Source organism: Rhinoderma darwinii, chromosome 7, assembly GCF_050947455.1.
Source record: "Rhinoderma darwinii isolate aRhiDar2 chromosome 7, aRhiDar2.hap1, whole genome shotgun sequence".
NCBI lineage: Eukaryota > Metazoa > Chordata > Amphibia > Anura > Rhinodermatidae > Rhinoderma > Rhinoderma darwinii.
Genome location: NC_134693.1, coordinates 102,913,806 through 102,940,669, shown reverse-complemented (window position 1 = coordinate 102,940,669; position 26,864 = coordinate 102,913,806). Strand labels below are relative to the sequence as shown.

General features: G+C 45.3%; 1 protein-coding gene across 3 annotated transcripts in view; it reads left to right on the top strand.

Moving 5' to 3' along the window:
- Positions 1-12,359: 12,359 nt before the first annotated feature.
- PRKCD (protein kinase C delta) overlaps positions 12,360-26,864 on the top strand; it is a 79,623-nt gene continuing 65,118 nt past the window's right edge. For 2 of the 3 annotated variants that reach the window (XM_075833743.1, XM_075833740.1), the window contains exon 1: positions 12,658-12,851. The gene's annotated coding sequence lies outside the window, so the exon portion shown is untranslated. Of the gene's footprint in view, positions 12,508-12,657; positions 12,852-26,864 lie in introns of those variants that run through there. The other variant, XM_075833741.1, reaches the window with a different exon arrangement.

The following is a 26,864-nucleotide window of genomic DNA, read 5'->3' as shown; positions in this document are numbered from 1 at the left end:
TACGGGCCGGAGGAGAGGACTTGGGTACCTGCTCGAGATGTTCACGCTGGGGTATTGATCAGGAGGTTCCACCTTCTCTTCCCCACTAAACCGGGTCCTCTTAGTAAGGGTCCGGTGGCCCCTCATAAAAGGGGGAGTACTGTAGAGGATCTGCCAGGCACTACGTCTGGGTATACTCCCAGGATTAATCAGTCGACACCTGAGGCCAGACCTCTGAGACTGACACCTGCTCCCACCAATCAGGGTGGCAGGCTCAGGAGTGGGAGAGCCTATCGCGGCCTGGTCAGTCAGAGTTAGCTCCGCCCCCTGTCCATTTATACCTGCCGTTTTCTCTTCCTCCTTGCTTGTTATTCTTCTTGGATTCCTGGCCCCACTGCTGCCTTGCTCCAGCCTGCTTCTTCCGTGCTTCTGCCTTGCTTCAGTTCCGTTTATCCTGCGTTGCTCTGCCCCTGGCTTGCTTCTGCTCCGTGCTCCCGTTTGTATACTCCACTACTTCCTGATCCTGACTGGCTCATTCACCGCTCCATTTCCTCGCGGCGTTCCGTGGGCTACTGTATTCCCTTGCGTGTTCCCTGTTTGTACTCCCTTGCACTTAGACAGCGTAGGGACCGCCGCCAAGTTGTACCCCGTCGCCTAGGGCGGGTCGTTGCAAGTAGGCAGGGACAGGGCGGTGGGTAGATTAGGGCTCACTTGTTCCCTTCACCTCCTTCCTGCCATTACACCAGGTTCTGCAGTTTTTAGAAATGTCCAACGTGTCTCTAGTGCGCTCGTGGACTAAAACACTAACCCAGAAGCAAAGAAGCACCTAGTGCATTTTGGGGGCCTCTTTTTTATTAGAATATATTTTAAGCAACGGAAACCCTCCAGAAGTGACCCCATTCTGGAAACTACACTCCTCAAGGAATTGATTTATGGTTGTTGTTACCATTTTGACCGCACAGTTTTTTCACAGCACGTATTTGGATTGGGCTGTGAAATTAAAAAAATTAAATTTTTTCCAATAAGATGTCATTTTTTATCAAAATTTCTTATTTTCACAGGGAACAAAATACCCCATTTTGTTGCCCAATTTGTCCTGAGTGCGGCAAACCCCATTTGTGGTGATAAACTGCCGTTTGGGCCCATGGGAGGGCTCAGAGGGAAAGGAGCGCTATGTGTTTGTTGGAGTCCAGATTTTGCTGGATTGGTTTTCGGGTGCCATGTCGCATTTGCAGAGCCCCAGAGGTATCAAAGCAATGGAAACCCACCAGAAGTGACCCCATTTTGGAAACTACACCCCTCAAGTAATTGATTTATGTTTGTTGTTACCATTTTGACCGCACAGTTTTTTCACAGCACGTATTTGGATTGGGCTGTGAAATTAAAAAAATGACATTTTTTCCAATAAGATATAATTTTTTATCAAAATTTCTTATTTTCACAGGGAACAAAATACCCAATTTTGTTGCCCAATTTGTCCTAAGTGCGGCAATACCCCATTTGTGGTGATAAACTGCCGTTTGGGCCCATGGGAGGACTCAGAAGGAAAGGACCACCATTTGGCCTACTGGAGCTTTTCTGGTGCTAAGTCCTGTATTCAGAAGCCCCTGAGGTACCAGTACAGTTGAAACCCCTGAGAAGTGACCCCATTTTAAAAACTACACCCCTTAAGACATTCATCTAGAGGTGTAGTGAGCCTTTTGACCCCACAGGTATTGTGTAAAAGGTAATGCGCAGCAGATGGTGCAGTGTGAGATTTGCCATTTTCTATATATCTATGCCATTTCAGTGTCCAATATATTGTGCCCAGCATGCGCCACCGGAGATATACACCCCATAAACTGTAATGTGGGTTCTTCTGGGTACGGCAATACCCTACATGTGGCCGTTATCAGCTGCCTGGGCACATAGCAGGGCTCAGAAGGGAAAGATGAGGGCGATAAGCTGTGCGGAGTGCGTCAGGGTAGATTAAAAATCTAAGGGATGTATGATACATTTTAAAACACTCTATCATACAGAGCCCTTATTTTTCGGGACACGTGTCACATTGATATATTGTGTCCACCCTTATCCCCCTCTTATAGCAGACTTTGCACCTCTTTTAACTTGTTCCCTTCTTCTGGAAAGTGTTGCCCTGGTACGATGCGTGTGTGTAATGGCCGGAAGGAGGTGAAGGGAAAGTGAGCCCTAATCTACCCACCGCCCTGTCCCTGCCTACTTGCAACGACCCGCCCTAGGCGACGAGGTACAACTGGGCGGCGGTCCCTACGCTGTCTAAGTGCACAGGGAAACAAACAGGGAACATGCAAGGGAAGGGGCAGTAGCCACGGAACGCCACGAGGAAACGGAGCGGCGAACGGACAGTCAGGACCAGGACGAAGTGAGTATACCCAAGCGGGCAAGGAGACAGAAGCAAGCCAGGGGCAAAGCAGGTCAAGCAGAACTGCAGCAAGACAGAAGCACGGCAGAAGCAGGCTGGAGCAAGCAGCAGTGGGGCCAGGAATCCAAAAGAATTACAAGCACTGAGGGAGAGAACAGGGCAGGTAATAAAGGACAGGGGGCGGAGCTAACTCCGACAGACCAGGCCGCGATAGGCTCTCCCACTCCTGAGCCTGCCACCCTGGTTGGTGGGAGATGGTGTCAGTCGAACAGGTCTGGCCTCAGGTGTGGATTGATTAATCCCAGGAGTATACCTAGATGAAGTACCTGGCAGATCCCTAACAGTACTCCCCCTTTTATGAGGGGCCACCGGACCCTTACTAAGGGGACCCGGTTTAGTGGGGAAGAGAAGGTGGAACCTCCTGATCAATACCCCAGCGTGAACATCACGGGCAGGTACCCAAGTCCTCTCCTCCGGCCCGTATCCTCTCCAATGGACCAGGTACTGGAGGGAGCCCTGGACCATCCTACTGTCCATAATCTTGGCCACCTCGAATTCCACCCCCTCAGGGGTGAGAACGGGAACAGGAGGTATCCTCGAGGGGGACCAGGACGGGGAGCAGCGTTTAAGGAGGGAGGCATGGAAGACGTCATGTATGCGAAATGATGGGGGGAGCTCCAGACGGAAGGATACAGGGTTGAGGACTTCAATGATCTTATAAGGTCCAATAAATCGGGGAGCAAACTTCCTGGACGGGACCTTAAGGTGCAAGTTCCTGGACGACAACCAGACCAAATCCCCGACGACAAACCGGGGGTTAGCAGAACGTCTACTATCCGCCTGAATCTTTTGTGCGCTCTGGGACGCCTCTAGGTTCTTCTGAACCTGGGCCCAGACAGTGCACAGTTCCCGATGAACATCCTCTACCTCAGGATTATTGGAACAACCAGGGGAGACGGAGGAGAATCTTGGGTTAAACCCGAAATTACAGAAAAACGGGGAGACCCCTGACGAGTTACTGACCCGGTTATTCAAGGAAAATTCAGCAAGGGGAAGGAATGAGACCCAATCGAATTGACAGTCAGAGATGAAACATCTTAAATATTGTTCCAGGGATTGGTTGGTCCTTTCCGTTTGGCCATTAGTTTCGGGATGGAAGGCGGAGGAGAAGGACAGATCAATCTCCAACTTTTTACAAAAAGCTCTCCAAAATAAGGAAACAAATTGTACCCCTCTGTCAGAAACGATATTGACTGGGGCCCCATGGAGACGCAGGATGTGTTTCACAAACAAAGAAGCTAACGTCTTGGCGTTAGGTAGCTTCTTAAGGGGCACAAAGTGGCACATCTTGCTGAAGCGGTCGACTACCACCCACACCACCGACTTGCCCTGAGATGGAGGCAAATCGGTGATAAAATCCATGGAGATATGGGTCCAAGGTCTCTGGGGAATGGGCAAGGAACGTAGTAGGCCCGCAGGTCGGGACCTAGGGGTTTTGGACCTAGCGCAAACCTCACAAGCGGCGACGTAAGCTCTAACGTCTTTAGGCAACCCAGGCCACCAATAGTTTCTGGTAATGAGGTGTTTGGTGCCCAAGATGCCAGGATGACCAGATAGAGCGGAGTCATGGTTTTCCCTGAGTACCCTCAGCCGGTATTGCAGGGGAACAAACAGTTTGTCCCCAGGGACGTTCCCGGGAGCTGCACCCTGATCAGCCGCGATATCAGAAGCTAAATCAGAATCCGTGGCAGAGACGATTATACCAGGGGGTTAAGTACAAGCAGGATCCTTCTCAGAAGGAGGATTGGCCATGAAACTACGTGACAGAGCATCAGCCTTAATATTCTTGGACCCAGCCCTATAGGTAACCAAGAAATTAAATCTGGTAAAGAATAGTGCCCACCGAGCTTGTCTAGGATTAAGCCTCCGGGCCGATTCTAGGAAAACCAGATTCTTGTGATCCGTAAGGACCGTTACCTGGTGTCTGGCCCCCTCCAGGAAGTGCCGCCACTCCTCAAAAGCCCATTTAATGGCTAGAAGTTCGCGGTTGCCAATATCATAGTTACTCTCCGTGGGCGAAAACTTCCTAGAGAAGTAAGCACAGGGGCGGAGATGGGTGAGGGAGCTGGTACCCTGGGACAAGACGGCCCCCACTCCCACCTCGGATGCGTCAACCTCCACAATAAATGGCTCCTCTTGGTTGGGCTGAATCAGCACGGGGGCCGAGATAAAGCACTTCTTGAGGGTCTCAAAGGCCAGGACGGCCTCAGGGGGCCAATGGAGGACATCCGCACCCTTGCGGGTAAGGTCCGTAAGAGGCTTAGCGACGACCGAGAAGTTGGCAATAAATCTCCTGTAATAGTTGGCGAACCCTAAAAAACACTGTAACGCCTTAAGGGAGGCAGGTTGGACCCATTCCGCCACAGCCTGAACCTTGGCAGGGTCCATGCGGAATTCATGAGGAGTGAGGATTTGCCCTAAAAATGGTATCTCCTGTACCCCAAAGACACATTTTTCAGTCTTAGCAAACAGATTATTCTCCCGAAGGACCTGGAGCACCTTCCTGACATGCTCCACGTGGGAGGACCAGTCCTTGGAAAACACCAGTATGTCATCAAGGTACACAACAAGAAAATTACCCAGGTACTCTCTCAGGATTTCATTAATAAAATTCTGGAAGACAGCAGGGGCATTACACAACCCAAAGGGCATGACCAGGTATTCGAAATGACCCTCGGGTGTGTTGAACGCAGTTTTCCACTCATCCCCCTCTTTGATGCGGATAAGGTTATATGCCCCCCGTAGATCGAACTTAGAAAACCATTGGGCTCCCTGAACCTGATTAAAAAGATCCGGAATCAAAGGAAGTGGGTACTGGTTCCTTACGGTGACCTTATTCAGGTTACGATAATCAATGCACGGCCTAAGACCACCATCCTTCTTCCCCACGAAGAAGAAGCCAGCACCTACAGGAGAAGTCGAGGGGCGAATGAAACCCTTGGCCAGGCATTCTTGGATATACACCCTCATGGCTTCACGTTCAGGACATGAAAGATTAAATATCCTACCCTTAGGAAGCTTGGCACCGGGCATCAAATCGATAGCGCAATCGAAATCTCTATGGGGGGGCAACACCTCGGAGGCCTCCTTAGAAAACACATCGGCGAAGTCCTGAACAAACTCAGGAAGCGTGTTTACCTCCTCCCGGGGAGAAATAGAGTTAACAGAAAGACAAGACATAAGACATTCATTACCCCATTTGGTGAGGTCCCCAGTATTCCAATCAAACGTGGGATTATGCAACTGCAACCAGGGAAGGCCTAAAACCAGATCAGACGATAATCCCTGCATCACCAGTACAGAGCACTGCTCCAAATGCATGGAGCCAACAAGGAGTTCAAAAACAGGAGTATGCTGAGTAAAATAACCATTAGCAAGAGGAGTTGAGTCGATTCCTACTACAGGGATAGGATAAGGTAAATCAATACAAGGCATCTTTAGAGACATAGCAAATTCCGCAGACATGATATTAGCAGATGACCCTGAATCCACGAAAGCACTGCCCGTGGCAGACCGACCACCAAACGAGACCTGAAAGGGAAGCAAAATTTTATTGCGTTTCACATTAACGGGAAATACCTGTGCGCCCAAGTGACCTCCCCGATGATCACTTAGGCGCGGAAGTTTTCCGGCTTCTTATTCTTGCGCCTGGGACAGGTGTTCAGTAGATGCTTGTCGTCCCCACAGTAGAAGCAGAGACCATTCATTCTGCGAAACTCCCTACGTTGTCGAGGGGACATGGAGGCCCCGAGTTGCATAGGTACCTCCGAGTCCTCCGTGGAGGGGCGAGGAGACGGGACCTCGGGGGGGATCGCAGAAAAGTCAGAGGGGAGCACACTGAAGCGTTCTAGCTGACGTTCCCTGAGACGTCGGTCAAGTCGTACTGCTAGGGCCATAACCTGGTCAAGGGAGTCAGACGAGGGGTAGTTAACCAGCAGATCCTTCAGGGCGTCAGATAATCCTAACCTAAACTGGCACCTTAGGGCCGGATCGTTCCACTGAGAAGCTACGCACCACTTCCTAAAATCAGAACAGTATTCCTCAACCGGTCTCCTACCCTGACGTAAGGTCACCAGCTGACTCTCGGCTAAGGCAGTCCTGTCAGTCTCGTCGTAAATGAGGCCGAGGGCAGAGAAAAAGCGATCAACAGAGGAAAGTTCAGGGGCGTCAGGAGCCAAGGAGAAGGCCCACTCTTGGGGCCCTTCCTGGAGTCGGGATATGATGATACCCACCCGCTGGTTCTCGGAACCTGAGGAGTGGGGCTTTAGGCGGAAATACAGTCTGCAACTCTCCCGGAAGGAGAGAAACGTCTTACGGTCTCCTGAGAACCGGTCAGGTAACTTGAGGTCGGGTTCTAGAGGTGAGGTGAGGGGTACTACTAAAGCAGCGTCACCCTGATTGACCCTTTGGGCCAGGGCCTGGACCTGTAGGGAGAGGCCCTGCATCTGCTGGGCCAGGGTCTCAAGGGGGTCCATGATAGCGTCAGCGTAGGAGAAATGGTAGACTAGGTAAGGGCTTGTAATTATGTAATGGCCGGAAGGAGGTGAAGGGAAAGTGAGCCCTAATCTACCCACCGCCCTGTCCCTGCCTACTTGCAACGACCCGCCCTAGGCGACGAGGTACAACTGGGCGGCGGTCCCTACGCTGTCTAAGTGCACAGGGAAACAAACAGGGAACATGCAAGGGAAGGGGCAGTAGCCACGGAACGCCACGAGGAAACGGAGCGGCGAACGGACAGTCAGGACCAGGACGAAGTGAGTACACCCAAGCGGGCAAGGAGACAGAAGCAAGCCAGGGGCAAAGCAGGTCAAGCAGAACTGCAGCAAGACAGAAGCACGGCAGAAGCAGGCTGGAGCAAGCAGCAGTGGGGCCAGGAATCCAAAAGAATTACAAGCACTGAGGGAGAGAACAGGGCAGGTAATAAAGGACAGGGGGCGGAGCTAACTCCGACAGACCAGGCCGCGATAGGCTCTCCCACTCCTGAGCCTGCCACCCTGGTTGGTGGGAGATGGTGTCAGTCGAACAGGTCTGGCCTCAGGTGTGGATTGATTAATCCCAGGAGTATACCTAGATGAAGTACCTGGCAGATCCCTAACAGTGTGGCCCCGCTTCCAGAAGTACTGGGTGCCCCCCCTTCTTGGTTCCTAAAGATTAGGCTCTTGATAATGATGTGCACGGCCAGCTTCTTATACCACACCGCATGGCGCTGTAGGGCTTCAGTTCTTGATCTGACAAGTCCACCCCTCCCATGTACCTATTGTAGTCCAGGATGCAGTCTGGTTTGGGGGTCTCTGTACTGGTACCTCGTACATGTATATGGGTATTGGTGTGGGCATGTATTGTTGTCAATACAAGGACATCTCTCTTGTCCTTGTACTTGACACACAATATATTGCTGCTAGATTGTGCCCAGCTCTCACCCCTTCTGAGTGTTTGCCCAAGCAGAGTCTTAGGGAGGCCTCTCAGATTTCTTCTAGCAGTGCCGCATGCCGCAGGACTTCTGGAAGCGAGGCAGTTGAAGAGTGGGTCATAACGCCTTTATTTTTCCGTTGATATAGTACTATGAGGGCTTGATTTTTGCGGGACAAGTTGTAGTTTTTGAGTAGCACCATTTATTTTGCCGTATAATGTACTAGGAAACAGGAAAAAAATTATTTGTGGGGTAGAAAATTAAAAAACAAGCGATTCCGCCATGGTTTTTTGCGCACCATTTTTACGGAATTCACTGTACAATTAAAACAATATGTTAATTTCATTCTATGGGTCAATACGATTACGCCGATACCAAATATGTGTAGGTTTTTCTATATTTTACTACTTTTATAAGTAAAAACCTAAGTGTAAAAAAGAAAATTTATTTTGTTTCGCCAAATTCCGAGAGCCGTAACGTCTTTATTTTTCCGTCGATTAAGTGGTATAAGGGCTTATTTTTTGCAGCATAAGCTGTAGTTTTTAATAATACCATTTTGGTGTAAATGTGACGTTTCATCACTTTTTATTTCATCTTTTGTGGGAGATTAGGTGAACAAAAAATAGAGATTCTTGCGTTTACAATTTATTTTTTTTACGGCGTTCACCGTGCGGGTTAAATAATGATATATTGTGATAGTTCAGACTTTTACGGACGCGGAGATACCAATTATGTTTATTTATTAAATTTTTTACTATGCTCTAGGGGGAAGATGGGAAAAGGGGGGTTTTTTGAACTTTTAATATTTTTTTACACAAAATAAAAAACCTTATTTAACAAATGTTTATTAGGACTTCAACCAGCAATCGTTAGATCGCTTGCATGATATACTGCAATACTAATGTATTGCAGTATATCGTGATTCTGACAGTCTCCTATGAAGCCCTGCCGGAGGCAGAGCTTCATAGGAGTACCAAGATGGCGGACCTGGGGACTTCGTCAGACCCCCAGGCAGCCGTGTGAACCAACGGCTGCCCCCGATCTCGCCGCGGGGGGGCCGTTGAGACATTACAGGGGGTCGCCCCCCTGTTTTTCGTAATTTAAATGCTGCGATCTCTATCAAACGTGGCATTTAACGGGTTAAACAAGCGGGATCGCGCTAAAGCGCGATCCCGCTTGTAACCCGGAAGTGTCGGCTGTAACACACAGCCGACACACTCGCTCTATGGAGCGGACTCAGCCCGTGAGCCCGCTCCATATTCCCCCACCCGGCGTGCACCGTATATATACGGCGGATGTCGGGAAGGGGTTAAAATGTACCAAGGACTCATCAATATAAATACACTTCTCCGGCGTGTATGCTTGGGAAAACCGGGCACTGAAACGGTCTAATAGGGGTCTCCGTTTATACAAACGGTCAAAACTGGGGTCATCTCAAGGTGGGCACTGCTCATTATCAGTATAATGTAAGAAGTGAAGTATTGCCTAATTTATTTTTTTTAGGTTCCAGTTCAGTTCTGAAGTAGCTTTGAGGAACCTATATATTAGACACCCCTATGAAACACCCCATTTTAGAAACTAGACCACTCAAAGTATTCATTTAGAAAGTTTATTAACCCTTTAGGTGTTTCACCGGAATTTAGAGCAAAGTAGAGGTGAAATTGACATATTTATTTTTTTTGTCAGAAAAAGTTTTATCAGAGAAATGCAACTCAATACTTATTACCCAGATTCTGCTGATTTGAGAAATATCCCACATGTGGCCCTAGTGCGGTAATGGACTGAAGCACCGGCCTCCGAAGCAAAGGCGCACCTAGTGGATTTTGAGGCCTCCTTTTTATTAGGCACCATGTCCGGTTTGAAGGGGTCTTGTGGTGCCAAAACAGTGGAAACCCCCCAAAAGTGACCCTATTTTGGAAACTAGACCCCTTGAGGAATCCATTGTAGTTTTCTTGGGGTGCATGCGACTTTTTGATCAGTTCTTATTCTGTTTTTAAGTGGCGCGGTGACTAAAAAACAGCAATTCTACTATTGTTTTTTTATAGTATTTTTTTTTTACAGCGTTCACCGTGCGCTATAAATGACATATTCACTTTATTCTGCGGGGCGATACGATTACAGCGATACCAGATGTTTATAGTTTTTTTTATGTCTTATGGCGTTTGCACAATAAAATACTTATTGTATCAAATAATTTTATTTTTGTGTTACCTTATTCTAAGAGCCAGAACTTTTTTATTTTTCCATCAATAAAGCCGTGCGAGGACTTATTTTTTGCGTAACGACCTGTAGTTTCCATCAGTACCATTTTTAGGTACATGCGACTTTTTGATCTCTTTTTATTCCACTTTTTGGGAGGTGAAGTGACAAAAAGATTTTGATTGTGGTACGGTTTATTATTATTTTCTTTTACGGCCTTCACCGTGCGGGATAAATAACGAAATAATTTTGTAGTTCAGGCCGTTATGGACGAGGCGATACCAATTATGTATAATTTATTTGTTTATCTATTTTTATTAATAATAAAGGACTGATAAGGGGGCTTTTTACTTTTATAACTTTTATTTTCTTATTTTTACACAACTTTTTTTTACTTTATTACTTTGTCCCACTAGGGGACTTGAGGGCAGGAGGCCCTGATCGCTATTCTATTACACTGAACTACATGCACAGCGCAGTGTATTAGAGCTGTCAGCTACTCACTGACAGCAAGCATAGTGGGTCCTGACTTTGTCAGGACCCACTAGGCTTCCGTTGATGGCATAGCCAGACGCTATTGCTATGCGTTCAGTTGCCATAGCCACCATCGCCGGCCGCTATTGTGTAGCGGGCTGTCGCTGGTGGTTTAACCCCTGAAAAGCTGCGATCGCTATTGAACGCGGCTTTTAAGGAGTTAATCAGCGGGGACACAGCGGTCGGTCTCCGCTGTAGGATCTGCGGCAGCTGCTGTACGAGACAGCAGCTGTCACAGCTTCTGTATGTTTCGGGAAGACGGCCGAAATGGCCGTTACTCCAGTGATATACTATTAGGTCATGGAGTGCGAATGATACAGCTACTATGACCTAATAATACGTCCAGGAGCGGGAAGGGGTTAAAGACCAGGCCAATTTGAATTTTTTCATTTTTGTTTTTTCCTTCCCGCCTTCAAAAAGCCATAACTTTTCTATTTCTTCGTCGACATAGCCATATGAGGTCTTGTTTTTTGTGGGACAAGTTGTAGTTTTTCATGGCACCATTTATTGTACTGCATAATGTACTGGGAATCTTAAAAATAATTATTTGTGGGGTGAAATGGGCAAAAAACAGCGATTACACCATTTTTTGGAGGGGTTTTGTTTTTACTGCGTCCATAAGGTGGTAAAAACGACATATTCACCTTATTCTACAGGTCGATACGATTACGGCGATACCAAATTTATGTTTTGTTTTATGTTTTACCACTTTTAAAAAAATACAACTTTTTGCTAAAAAAAATAAACGTTTTCTGTCGCCATGTTCTGGGAGCCATAACTTTTTTATTTTTCCATCAATTTTGCGGGGCGAGCTGTAGTTTTCACCGATACCATTTTGGGGTACATGCGACTTTTTGATCACTTTTTATTCCTTTTTTTCGGAGAGCTAAGGTGACCAAAAAACAGCAATTTGCATGTTTTATATATTTGGTTTTTTTTACGTCGTTCACCGAGCGCATTAAATAACGCTATATTGTGATAATTCTGACTTTTACGGACGCGCCGATACCAGTTATGTTAACTTTTATTTTATTTTTTAACATTGCTTTAGGGAAAAATGGGAAAAGTTTTTTTTTTTAACTTTTAATATTTTTTTGAACATTATAAAAATCTTTATTTAACAGTTTTTTGCTTTTTTTTTATTCCCCCTAGAGGACTTGAAGCAGCGATCGTTGGATCGCTTGCATGATATATTGCAATACTAATGATTCTGACAGTCTCCTTTGAAGCCCAAGAGTACAAAGATGGCAGACCTGGGGGGCCTTTATTAGGGCAGTACGTGACATGTCGTTAAGGGGTTAAGCAGAAAAAGGTTTTGCATTTTTCTTCTAGTTGTGATTTACGCTGCGGAAATGCAGCAATTGCACAGCAAAAAACGCAAGATTTGCCATTTGTTGCAGATTTTTACTTTCCCGTTGAACTCAATTGGTAAAATCTGCAACCATTCCACGGAATAAATTGACATCCTGCGGATTAATAGACATCTGCACCACAGGTCTATTTCTGCACGGAAATTTTCTGCAGCGTGTTAAATCTCATCTATTTTGTGTAATACACCCGTAAATCTTGCAGCAAATACGCTGTGTGTGAACACACCCTTAGACATTGTTTTGAATGCCTTTTGTTGGTTTATCACAACATGCACACTTGTAATTGTTTTCTACACATTGATAATATATTACTTCTATATCTCTATGAATTATTGATGAATTATTGTATCATTCTTTTGGGGAGGGACTTGATTGCTGACTGATTATAAATACTATGCCCTCTGTACTTGCTTGATAAAGACCCCAGGAAGGGTTGAGACATGTTCCTTGGTGAATCCTCTTTATTTTTCTACTTGGGAGTGCTGCGGTTTATCCATTCTTTGTCGCACATGAACAGCAGCAAGTCCTGCGGCAGCCACTTGTCACATCTGGAGGATCTGTGGCGCTTTCCTCAGGTAAGACAAGATGCTTATGCGTAGAAAGTGAATGTGGTCGGAGGCGGAGGAAGGAAGAGGGAATTTTCGGGCAGAAGTATAAGGAAATAGAGAAATGTCGCAGAGGTGATAAGAATTACTACACGGAGAGGAGACAGGGCGGAGGTGAGGCGCTGTGTACAGTGCAGTGAGCAGCCTCGTACACAGGGGAGGTGCTCGGAAGGAGGAGGAGGGTGTAGTCGGGCAGTAGGAGGGCTGAGCCCGGACAGTTCTCGCACACAGCGGAATAAGGAAGCGCCGACAACCCGGGGTCCCCCGCCAAGGACCGGACCCCGTTCATCTGGAGTGTCCGCTCGAAAGTGCAGGTAAGACGACGAAGTTGAGAAAAGTTCAGAAGTGACACCGGGGAGTGGAGGGAACCTGAGGAGATCCAGAGTGACACTGAGAGGACGGGAAAGTACAAGAAACCTAGTCACATACTGGAGACTTGTGACGGGCGGGAAGAGAACAGGTAGAAGTGAGAGCAGGAGGGGGAGGAGGGCTGGAAGCCGGGGAGTAGGGGACGGAGAGTCTCACAAGAGAGATGGGGAAGGTGTACAGTGCATTGTAGGAGGTGAGGGGTAGAGGAGGTGAAGAAGAGGTAAGGAAAGAAAGTAACAAAGTGGATGGCAAAGGGGGAGACGGGGATGAGGAGAGTGAAGGGGCAGGAGGAGCGAGGTGAGGAATGGTAAGAGGGTATGTAAGGTGGGTCAGAAGGACAGGAGGGTAGTAGGTGAACCAGTGGCAGGGAAAAGTTAAGGAAAGAAGTGGATATTTAGCGAAGGGGCAGGAGGAGAGTAGAGAGTGAAGAAGGGGCAGGAGGAGAGTAGAGAGTGAAGAAGGGGCAGGAGGAGAGTAGAGAGTGAAGAAGGGGCAGGAGGAGGGAGCAGTGAAGGTGATGAATACAGGGCAGACACAGACAGTTGAGGGCCCCTGTGCAAGGACAGTATATAAGGGCCCCCTGATCTCCAATATCTCATCATAGATCCCCCTTAAAAGGTAACTAAACGTTCAACAAACTTCTGACATGTCACAGTGACATGTCAGAAGTTTTGATTGGTGGGGGTCTGATCACAGAGACCCTCACCAATCGCTAAAACGAAGCTGCAGAAGCACTTGTGTAAGCGCAGAGCCGCTTTGTTTCTGTTCGACTTTTTACGGAAATCGATGTAGCGGAGTACGGGCTCAACAGAAAGTCTATGAGCCCGTACTCCGATACATCGGATTTTCAGAAAAAGCCGAACAGAAACAAAGCGGCTAAGCGAGTGCTTCTGCCCCTTCATTTTAGCGGTTGGTGGGGTCTCAGTGCTCGGACCCCCACCAATCAAAACTTCTGATATGTTACTATGACATGTCAGAAGTTTTTTGAACGTTTAGTTACCCTTTAATTCTTCCTAACAACCTATCGGTAATCGTTAGCCATACAATCAATTAGCTCAGGCGTTTTTATTCAATCTAATAGACAGGGGAAGGCTGTTTTTAGTTGACAGTGGGCCCTCTAACCTACTGAGCCCCTGTGTCGCTGTACAGACTGCAGCAATGGTATGTCCGCCACTGGATGAGTGGTAAGAGGAGGGTATGTTAGTAGTGGAGGCCAGGAGAGATAGAGACAGCGAGAGGGTAGGTAGAAAAAAGGTGAGAGGGTAGGTAAAGAAGGGTCAGAAGGATAGGGAGAGGTTAGGTAAAGAAAGGTGAGAGCGACAGGGCTGATGAGTAAGGAACAATCAGTAAGTGGTGAAGGAGATTGTGTGTTGGTTGGATATGTAAAGAGGTAGAGAAGGGGTAAGTGACAGGGCAGGTAGACCAGGACAGGGAAGAAAATAGGTATTACATTGTGCAGGGTGTTTGGTTTGACAGAACTCCCTCGGGCCTTTCCTTGATTTCTGTCCTGGTCACAGTTCTAGCAGAGTATGACCTCTATGTGTGAAGTTTCTCCAAGAAAGTGACTTGTCTTCCTGGATCTGGATTCTGTCTGCTAAAGATGTACACAGCCACATTTTTTCCACTCCAAGCATATATAGTAAAGTAAACCTAATGAGAAGTTGGTAGGAGATCAGGTGTTAGACCAGAATAGATCCCATGTACAGGAGTCCTTCCTAAGTGATGTTTCCTGGACAGGTGTCTTCATGACGATTCTTTGTTAGAAAGCGATTACAAGTCCAATCTCGTATCCTTAAATGTCCTGTGACTTCTAGATCTGTGCTAATGTCAAGTGTTGCTTCTTCTTCTTGCTTCCTGTGTTGTAATAGTCATCTGAAGACGGTAAATTCTGCAACATAACACAATGAACCTCAAGTCTGAGGAATAAATGTCTCATATTCACGTAACTTTCTTTACTTTTCTTTTAGTTACACTTTTTCATGTTGCTTATGTGACAGTTCCAATGATATAATCTTCGTTTGCTTGTATCTTAGAAGGTCCATGTTGTGTAATGGAAAGCTCTATATAATGACACTTGTGTTCCTTGTTCTTCCTGTTTTTAAGCCTTTTTCATTCCAAACAAGGTTTCCATTGTTTTAATTAATTCCTGGCTTTTGTATGTTTGATATTGGTTACGAGAGTCAGGACCTGGAATGCCTAATAATGAGTATTTCCTAGAGCCCATATGAACCTTGCAGAATGATGTGCAGCAATTATGTAAAACTGGATGGTTCTGCTACAAGATGTGTTAAGGCGGGGGTATCATGACAATATACGGTGCACAATTATCACACCAAACCATATTGTAGTGCGATGTCTCACGTTAGTTTTGATCTGGCGCATAGGGCACATTGTATGGTTTCGATGGTCTGTGCATTGCCCGGGGGCCCCCGGATCGCAAAAAAATGAGAACATTTAATTTTAAGGGCCGCATTTGCGGTCTGGGCTCATTAAACTCAAGCACTAGTGTGTATGGTCTGTGATTTGCGGACGGCCCGCGGATGACACTCTTGTTGCCGTCCGTGCCGTATCACTCACCGTGCACACAGCTACCATCGTGTGTATGAGACCTACGAGCTCGTGCATGTGTGTGGCTGCTTTACACATCCATGTTTTACTGATCTGTAATACCGTGCCCATAGAAATTTCTATGAGCCCATACTCTACCTCTGTGTGCCGCTGATTCTATGCGGACTACATCAGAATTCACAAGACAAAAATCTTTGCATTCTCCATTGCGTGGTGTGTAAGGTTATGTTCGGACGTGGCGGGACTAATTCACTAAGCCACTAATTTGCAGTGTGTGATTTTACAGTACAATGCATGTGGATTGGGGTTTTAAAGCCTCGTCCACATGTAGCGGAAAAAAAATCAGTGTGAAAATCTGCAGCATGCCCATTTTGTTGCGGACTCTCACCCTTTGCAATGCCAAGGGTAAAATCTGCATGTGACACTTGCGGCTTTGCATTTGCGGAAAAATGCACGGCAGTTTTTTTTCCGCCACGCCTGGAATTAGTCTTATGGAGGTATTCACCATACAGCGGCACACAGAGTGCCTACATGTCCATAATACAGACCTGTACTAGCAATATGTACAGGACAATGATTTGGACATGACCCCTTAGACGCTCTTTTTGTATGAGAACTGTCCGGCTCACCACCCTCCGAATGATTTTTTTTTTTTTTATGCGCATTGACATTGTCATCCAGTGGATGCAGCATTTAAAGGCTATGTACACTTCTGAAAACGTGTTGTATTTTTATTTTTTTTATAAAAATGTCTATCAGTGTGTTTGGTGCAACTTTGTAAGTACATTTTATAAAAAAAATATTTTTACTTTTTGAGATACAGCAGCTTTGTATCCTGTATGCAGAGCAGCTGTATCTAGCGCTTATATCAGTGTCTCTGACACGCATGATCGAGCTGTTATCAATCACATCTGAGGGTAAAATCACTCAGTTTTGATGCCGTTTTTTGGTGCAATTTATTTTAACCGAAGCCAGAAGTTGATCTAAAGGAAAGAAAAGGTGTATAGCAAAGACTGATCCATCTCCATTCTTTGGTGTCCACTCCTTTTGTTTGGCTCAAAAAACAGATCCAAAAAATGCATCAAAACTCTGTGGTCCTGGCCTAAGTTCATAACTTAGATGTGATGGATAACAGGTGGATCCTGCATGTCAGTGACACGCAGGACCCGCTGACACTTAGGCCTGATTTACACGAGCGTGTGCGTTTTGCGCATGCAAAAAATGCAGCGTTTTGCGTGCGCAAAAGGCACTTAACAGCTGCGTGTGTCATCAGTGTATGATGCGCGGCTGCGTGATTTTCGCGCAGCCGCCATCATTATGACACTCCGTTTGGATGTTTGTAAACAGAAAAGCACGTGGTGCTTTTCTGTTTACATTCAGTTTGACAGCTGATGCGCGACTCATGCAGTTCGCACAGAAGTGCTTCCGTGCGACGTGCGTGATGCGCGAAAAACGCTGAAATATAGAACCTGTCGTGAGTTTTACGCACTCACGCTGCGCAAAACCCACGGACTGTCTGCACTGCCCCATAGAGTAATATATGTGCGTACGACACGCGTGAAAAGCACGCGCGTATATTACGCTCGTGTAAATGATGCCTTAACCTGTCAGTGCCGCTGACCTGATGGATTCAGGTCTCAGCTCACACAACATCTGCTCTGTATACAGGATACAAAGTAGCTGTATCTCAAAAAGTTAAAATTATTTTTAAATGTGATTACAAAGTTGTACCACACTGATTGAAAACGTTTTATTTTTTTAAATAAAAATGTCTAAGGTTTACAAAGCCTTTAAATGATCCGCGTCTTCTCTTATACTGTTTCTAGTTTGTATATTCTGTATTTTATGATATAAAGTTATTACCTTGTACAAATAGAGCACATGAGATGACGTTTTTTTGTCTACGTTCTAAAGCCTAGTGTTTTTCTGATGGATCTCCCCTTCGGAACGAGCATTCTGCGTGGATAAAACTGGGAATACGTATCTTCTCTCTGTGGATGTGATGAATAATAAATAAACCCTGCACTCTGTTTATTAGAGAATTATAGCAGGTCTGGTCTCGCGAAAGTCATAAATTCATGGCACACTTTCTTTGACGTCAGGTGTCATTAATGTTGGGTACCAAAATATCCAGTGTAGTTTTCCCCCGGGATGGTACAGAAACGCCAGAGGAACGCTAATGCCAGAACTGGTGCCATGCTTTCCTATGGGAGCAGTTCTGGCATTAGTTGCATCCATTTTAACGCAGGATGTCTACCCTCGCTGGACAGAAAAACGTTGCATGCAGTGGTTTCCTGCCCGGCTTTGGACGCCGGACCAGAAGCACAAAATGTCATCAGTATGTGAACCCAGCCCAAGTCCTGTAGTTCAAGTTTTGTTCTACTTTTGTTGTTTTGTTTTTGTAATAAATACCGTTATTGTGTAACCCTGGAAATTGAACAAGGAAGTAATGATGCAAAGTGTGCTGGATTCATGCTAAAATGTACATAATTTAGTGCGGTGGACTTGTGTCCGTCTATCTGGGCCTCACAGATTGTAATATTAAATAAGGCAATGTAAGACTGAGTAATGGCAAGAAAGGCACATGCTGAACTTTTCAGGTTTAGGGTATGTGCACACGATGAGAGGCTTTTACGTCTGAAATGACAGACTGTTTTCAGGAGAAAACAGCTGCCTCGTTTCAGACGTAAAAGCTCCTCCTCGCATTCTGCGAGGCGTCTGTGACGCTCGTAAATCTTGAGCTGCTCTTCATTGACTTCAATGAAGAACGGCTCAAATTACGTTGCAAAGAAGTGTCCTGCACTTCTTTGCCGAGGCAGTCAATTTACGCGTCGTCGTTTGACAGCTGTCAAACGACGACGCGTAAATGACAGGTCCTCTGCACAGTACGTCGGCAAACCCATTCAAATGAATGGGCAGATGTTTGCCGACCTATTGTAGCCCTATTTTCAGACGTAAAACGAGGCATAATACGCCTCGTTTACGTCTGAAAATAGGTTGTGTGAACCCAGCCTTAGGGTATGTTCACACGTGCACGTCCGTTACGGCCGAAATTACGGGGCTGTTTTCAGGAGAAAACAGCCCCGTCATTTCAGCCGTAACGGCATGTGCAGGCGCTTGAACACCGCGTCCATTACGGACGTAAATGGCGCTGCTTTTCATTGGAGTCAATGAATAACGGCTCCAATTACGCCCCGCCCCAAGAAGTGACAGGCCACTTCTTTGACGCGGGCGTCTATTTACGCGCCGTCTTTTGACAGCGGCGCGTACTTATATGCCTCGTGTGAACAGACAAACGTCAGCCCATTGCTTTCAATGGCCAGATGTTTGTCAACGCATTCAAGCCGTAATTTTGGACGTAATTCTGGGGTTAATACGCCTGATTTACGTCCGTAATTAGTGTGTGTGAACATACCCTTAGGATCTTCTAGCTCTTCATGAACCTGAGATCAGAAAAGCATTCTTTGGGATTCATTTTTTTTGAGTCATAAAGACGTTTGTGAATTGTGGGGGGAAAAATGCAGTTGCAACGATAATTGTTCCTTATGGGAGAGAACGCGACCTTGCAGGTGAGGTTACAACTGTGATTTTGATGTGTAGCTCTAGCCTAAAGTTTAGATCTAGTCTGATAATTCATAAATGAGTTGTCACTTGTGGGCACTAAATTCCTGCCACTGTCAGCACTATGACTGAGAAAGCTCATGTGCCACAATTGATGCATGCATAGAAAGCATCTACGGCTGGGGGACGTGAGGAGGACGTTCAGTATCGGTCAGCAATGGCTGTTCTGCATATTAGAAACCAGGCAGAACATCCTGTATGTGGATCTTACCCAAGGGACTTTGGATCAACTCTCACTGAGGCCTGCACCCGGTACTTTTATTATCTTTTTCTCTGGTGCTGTGATATTCTTCCTTTTTTGTTCTGCATATTGACACTTGGTAATAAGCAATGCATATTTTCCACTAGACTCGGAATGGAGATAATTTTACATTTCCTTCAAATTGCGTTGACTTGTGCTAAGAAGTCCTGATTTTACCCAATATGTTTACATCAGGGAGGGGGTAATGAAATTCTCCATGGCCTGGCTGAAGCCTATAGGGCAATGCACACATCCGTTTTTTTTTTCACTGATCACGTTGTCCGATACGTTTTTTTTATAGAGCACTTTACCCATTGACGTCTATAGGATTCATAAAAAAAAAACAGACGCACGGATGGTTATCCATTTTTAACTGATCAATTTCTAGGCAATGGCTGGAAATCCCCTTCTCTGCATCATGCTACCGGCCTTCCAGACCTAAATAGTTCATTGCACAGTGTTCCTTTCTATTCAAAGCCAGTGTCTGTCATGATGAGCTATAAAAAGAAAAAGAAAATTGCTCCTGTACAGTCATATGACCTTTCTATGGGTGTTTCAGTGGGCTGGGATACCATTGTGACCAAAATAACACCATCCATTTTTTTCACTGATCCGTGAATAATGGATGCAAAACGGATGCACGATGCAAAGCGGACGTTAAAAAAAGACAGACACTCGGATCCTTTTTTCTCAGATGAAAAACTGAAACAGACATGTGCATGAGCCCTAAGGCTAGGGCTACACCCTAGTGACACTCAAGCATACCCCCCAATCGTCCCAGATTCCGGGCGGTGTCCTGGGCAGCCGGCGGTATGTCCAGCTGTCAACTGTATCTGCGTCCTCAGGACGCAGATACAGTTTAACCCAATGCTGAATCAAGGAACTGTCAGCTCCCTGCTTCAGCATTAGTTCAGGGCAGATAGAGCTCCACCGCTCGCCGAAGACTCCCCAGGCACAGTGCTTCTTTAAGCGCTGTGCCCGGGGAAACCCTTGAAGTCACTGTCCATATATGGACAGTGACGTCAGTGACTCCTCTGGGGCGGAATCCCCGTTGCCGACGATCTGGCAGGGGATTCCGCTCCAGGAGTAGCCCCTGACTTCGTCCACCCTAAAGGAAGTCCCAATGGCTCTATCTAGGGGGAGGTTAGCAGGCATTATACTGTATGGGGGCATCTAAAGCGGCATACTATATCAGGGTATTTTAATGTATTGGGCAGCTATATGGGCGTTATGCTGTATAGGATCAGCTGTTGGGCATTATACTGCATAGTGGCATCTGTGTGGGCAGTATTCTGCATGGGAGAATCTGTGTGGGCTTTATACTGTATGGGGGCATCTGGGGGCATTATACTGTGTGGTGGCAGCTATTTGGCATTCTACTGTGTGGGAGGCACTATGGGAGCATGATACTGTATGGGCTGAACCAGGTGTGTGTGTGCGGGAATTGGGTGGGATTAGAGGCATTGCTTAAAAGGAAAAAATTGCTACGCGCGCCACATCGTTTGTCCCTCTTTGTGATACTTGGAAGTTGGGAGGTATGCTTATGTGACCGCTGCAGTTTACAAGAGTGCACTGACTTGCATACAATTTAATGGAGTCAATTTACTAAGCTGAAGGCATCAGAATTCTGGCTCTGTTTGAGCCAAAAAACTAGCGTACATGTTTTGTGCCAGATTTATGTGTTCACCTTTTGGGCCTCACTAAAACCGTTTTAAAAGTGTCTTTTAAAGGGGGTATGTCATAAAATTAACCAAAGTGTGTCAAAAGTTTGGCACAAAATATTGGTGTTAAACGAGGTAGCTTAAAGGGGTTGTTCACTTTTGAAAAATAATCAAGCAATATCTATTAAATATTTATTCAAGTATTTATTAAATATACTTACCACCGCCTCAAAGCTGCAGATGTCTTCTAATTCCGTCTAGTATCACGTGACTCTCGTTCCGTCTTCTTCAATCTTGACTTCCAGATAAGCTCCTCTTACGGTCTTCTTCCCCTTGCGCCGACACATGCTCAGAAACCTACAATTTTTTGTGCATGCGCATTGAAAGCAATTTCATTGGGCATGCACATTAACAGTAAGTTCATTGCGCCTGTGCCCGAGACATCCTAAGCCTCCTTGATACCCACCCCCGTTCTTTCTTAGATTGTCTCAACGCAAGCACTATTTTATTTTCATTCATGTTTTCCCTCTTTACCCGCGTACTTTGCAGGGTGCGCGGGCACTGAGGGAGAACATGAATGAAGATAAAATAGTGCTTGCGTTGAGACGTAATCTAACGGGACGAGTATTGAGGAGGCTTAGGATGTCTCAGACACAGGCGCAATGTACAGACTTTTAATGCGACTTGCGCAAAATATTGTAAACAAACCAAAATACAGCCACCAGATGATTTAACCTCTTAGTGACCAGCCTATTTTAGGCCCTAATGACCAAGCTATTTTTGTCATTTTTCTATAGTCTCATTCAAAGAGCTATAACTTTTTTATTTTTCCATTGACATCGCTGTATGAGGAATTGTTTTTTGCGGGATTAGTTGTACTTTTTAATGGCACCATTTTTGGGTACATATCGTTTTTTTTAATCTTTTTTGGGGGGAAATATAAATAAACCCTGAAATTGTGACATTGTTCTATGCGTTTTAAATTCACGCCGTTCACAAATAACATGTTACCTTTATTCTATGGGTCGATACGTTTAAGACGATACCACATATGTAGAGTTTTTTTTATGTTTTACGACATTTGCACAATAAAAACACCTTGTGAACTAAAATTAATTGTTTTTGCATCGTCTCTTTCCAAGAGCCGTAATTTTTTTATTTTTCTGTCAATATAGTTATATGAGGGCTTATTTTTTGCGGGACAAGACTTAGTTTTTATTGGTACTGTTTTGGGGTACGTGGGACTTATTGATTAACTTTTATGATGACTTTTTTGGGGGGCAATGGAAAAAAAAAGCAATTTTGTCATTTGTTTTTTTTTGTGTATATTTTTTTACGGTGTTCACCTTGCCCTTTAATTGACATATTATCTTTATTCGGTCATTACGGGAGATATTCGCGGAGATACCATATATGTGTACTTTTATTTATTTTATACACTTTTACTATCTAAAACCACTTTTTATGGGGAAAAATGGTTTTACTTATTTTTTTACTGTCATTTTTATTTCACATTACTTACTTTTTTAGCCTTCGCTATGCGATGTTTAGATCGCTGCTATAATGCTTTTGTATACTTAGTCAAACGGTGGCCCGCAAATCTACAGTCGACTTCGCTATTGATTCTGTCCGAAACAACTGTTGTGGACGGAAAATATGCAGCAGAATACAGTAGCAGCAAGTGGGTGAGATTTAACAAATCTCATCCACATGCTGCGTAAAATCTATGACCATTAATTGACCTGCGGTGCATATATTTCGTACCGCAGTATGTCCCTTCCACCATCCCTTGGTTGAACTTGATGGACATATATGTCTTTTTTTCAACCGTACTAACTATGTAACTGTCAATTCCTGCTGCAGAAAGTGGACTGAATGGCTGTGTTTTTCAGAGATTTCACCATCTCCCAGTGTTGAGAAAAACGCATTAAAATTTTCTGCAGTAAAATACACAGGAAATCCTGCTAGTTTCTGCTGAATTGCTGCAGAAATTTAGTTGCGGGTGGACAAGCCCTTACATGTACAATTTGCTGCAGATGTTACCCTTTGTAGTATATTCTGAATTCCGCACAGACTTTGTACACTATGGTGGAAATTTATGAAGACTGGCGTTTCATACGCGTGTGTGATATAAAGTCCTTATGTCGGCAGTATTTCCCGGACTGAACACACTGCAGGGACCAAAACGCTCGTGTGAATCCGGCCTAAGGGCTTATTCAGACAAACAAGTGTAAACTCGGACGTGAAAAATCGGCAGTTTTTCACTTCCGAGTCGCACCCGTCCGGGACCCTTTTTCACGGATCCCTCATAGACTTGAGTCCTATTTTTTTCATGGGCCCCTCACACAGTCCGTTAAAACAACGGCCGTGTGGACAGCCCTATTGTAATACATGCAGCCGTGTGACGGCCGTTAAAAAAACCAAAACATGTCCGTCACGCGGACGATATTTACGTTCATCTGTATTAGCAATAATTAAGATGCAATCACCTTTTAATAAATGTGTCGTATCCTTTGGGTGGCCGTTGCTCCATCTATTCCCGTCATTAGCCATAAAAAAAACAAAAAAAACACACTCACCTCACTTTTCCTCCTCCCATTAGGGTCCCCTCAGCCTGCCGCACAGCTCATACAAGGTCCATACAAAATCTAATTCCACGTGTATTGTACTGCATTGTATTGTTAAGGATTTTTGATGAAAAATACACACCAAAAATCTGCGGCAACTCCGACATGTCTGAACTCTCTTTTTAGGCCCCCTGCACACACTCCAGGTTTTTGTGCTAGCTGCTGAAACAATCCCATTCAATCAACTGTTCTTGAGTCGCAGAAATTTCTGCAGCGTGTACAGGGGGCCTTAGACTAGGTTCCCACGGGTCGGATACTTTAAGTAATAACTGTGCAGTGTATCCGACCTGGAACCTGCAGCAGATTGTGGTTTGGTTCATCGGCCGGAATTTCTGCTGCGGAAAGCAGCGCTGGAGAAAAAAAAAACAACGTTCATACTTACCCCTCCCCCTCTCCTGCGCATAGTCCAGCCTCCTAAGTTGATGTTGCAGGCCATGTGACGCTGCAGCCTGTGATTGGCTGCAGCGGTGACATGGGATGAAACGTTATACCAAGAGGCCGGCCTGCAGCAAGAAGGAGAGCGTTCTGGGTAAGTATGATTATTTTTATTTTTCCTGAGTTGCGAATTTTGCGGCGAAATCACTGATTCCGTCGCAAAGTTGCAACACTTGGCTTTCTGTTGCGGGTTTTACATCCCCATTAAATTCAATGAGGAAAACTCGCAACAGAAAATCAGCGAAAACCATCCATAAATTCACAAACTGCGGAATAAACAGGTCCGTTTATTAACGTTTACGCAGTTTTTTCCTCTGCAGCGTGGGCATGAGATTTTCAAAATCTCATCCCCTTTGCTGCTACTGTAAATGCTGCGGAATTTCCTTATAAATGCATTTCCACAACCATAAATAAGGGGGGGGGGGGAATCTAATGCTGAAAACTGCAAAGGGAGTTGCTCTAGTATACAATTTGCTGTAGGAATAGGATATGTCCATAGATCTCTGCAGGCGTCACTTGCTAGCTATGTACATAGATCCCTGCAGGTGTGATCTGATGGATATGTATATAGATCTCTATTATTTTGACCATACGCATTAGATGTATAATTGCCTGGATGTAAAACGCAGCGAAAATCGCAGCAACAATTTGCCTGCAAAAAAAAAAACAACCGTGTGCACACGAACGTATTTTTGTCCTCCCGTAAATACGGGTCCTTGGTCACACGTATTCGACCCGTATTGCACCAGTATTTACGGACCCGTGCCCATAAATACGGGTCCGTTGTCACCAGTATTCCACCCGTATTTACGGGCACGTTTTCGCTGCAAAATTGCACTGCAGTAATCGGCAGCCCTTCCCTCTATCAGTGCAGAATAGAGAGAAGGGACAGCCCTTTCCGCAGAAAAAGTAAAAGAAAATCATACTTACCCGGCCGTTGTCTTGGTGACGCGTCCCTCTCTTGACATCCAGTCCGACCTCCCTGGATGACGCGGCAGTCCATGTGACCGCTTCAGCCTGTGATTGTGAAAGTATGAACGGCTTTTTTTTCTTTTACAGGTTGATGTATATTGTGATCGGGAGTCACTGTCCTGGGTCCTGAAACAGTTACTGCCGATCGTTTAACTCTTTCAGCTCCCTGGACAGTGACTATTTACTGATGTCGCCTAGCAACGCTCCCGTAATTTACCGGTGCACACACGTAGTCACCCGTAATTACGGGAGCCCCATAGACTTCTATGGTCCTGCCCGTGCAGTAATTACGGCCTGAAATAGGACATGTTCTATATTTTTCAACGGCACGGGCACCTTCCCGTAAGCATACGTGGAGGTACCCGTGGCCAATAGAAGTCCATGGGCCCGTAAAAACGTGCTGTAATTACGGGCGTTTTTACGTTCGTGTGCATGAGGCCTTAGGCTATGTTCACACTGCAGATTTTGCTTGGGGGGTCTCGCCACAAAATCCACCGCAGAATTATTTTGGCCACTTGCTAAAAAAATCAGCTAGTAGTAAAAAGAAGTGTCTGCCTTCTATTGAAATGAATGCCGCATAAATTCCTCCGTGTGAACATAGCCTCAGGGTACGTCCATTCACAGCGTAAACACTTATGAATTTCTGTGCGGAAACAAATCTCATCCACACGATGCGGGAAAAACCCGCAGCAAACGTGCAGAATTCTCAATCTGCAGCATGTCAATTTCTGTCACGAAACTGCTGCGTAATTTCCGCACAGACAATCCAGGAGGGAATTTGTAAAGTGTTTGTAACCTTAACCCGACCTATGACGAAAATGGTATTTCAAACTTTCACTCTGTGTAAACACAGGACTGATCAGCTGTCAGCGCGGACTTGTCAGGCATCGAGGAACCAATCACGACCCAGCCCCACGATCGCTATGATTGGTCAGTTACTGACCAATCATAGTACTAAATGTAGTGGGGCAGGAGGAAAAGCCGGTGTTCGGCTCTGATCTCCTCAGTCCTGTCAGTGGTGTTGAGGAGATCAGAGCTGCGCTGCTTGATCCTCCTGTCATCACTTAAAAGTTAAAAAAGCAGAGAAATTTAACCCCTACACTCCCTCCCCTTTGTCCCTGTCACCCCACCATTCCCTTATCCACCTCTGTTTCATTTTTATTTTTTTTTCGTTTTTGTTTTATAAAAAAATCAAAAATAATTATCGTTTAGGTAGTGCCGGGTGTAGGGCGTTACTTAGCATACTTTTATTTCATTTTTGTGTTATATATAAAAAAAATGTTTTAATAATGGTTTAGTGTTATAGGTAGTGTTAGGGATTGGGTGTTAATTAGCGTTAGATAGGCGTTAATAAGGTACGCAGTTTATAGTTTGTCGTTACACATTATGTAGTATGTGTTTAAAATTATATTTATGTGTGTGTGTGTGTGTGTGTGTGTGTGTGTGTGTATGTGTGTATATATATATATATAATTTTAAACACATACTACATAATGTGTAACGACAAACTATAAACTGTGTAACTTATTAACGCTCCAAATGTGCGCGCCCTGCAAAGATTGTATCTACAGTGATAATGGCACTGAGGTATAACGTGAATTCATGTTATTCCTCAGTGCCATTATCACTGTAGATTCAATCTTTGCGAGCACTAAGGGATAACATGAAGGAAAATAAAATAGTGCTTACATTGAGACGTAATCTAAGAAAGAACGGGGCGGGTATTGAGGAGGCTTTAGACCAATAGGATGCCTCGAACACAAGCGCAATGTACAGACTTTTTTTAATGTGGCTTGCACAATGAAATTGCTTTCATTGCGCATGCGCAATATA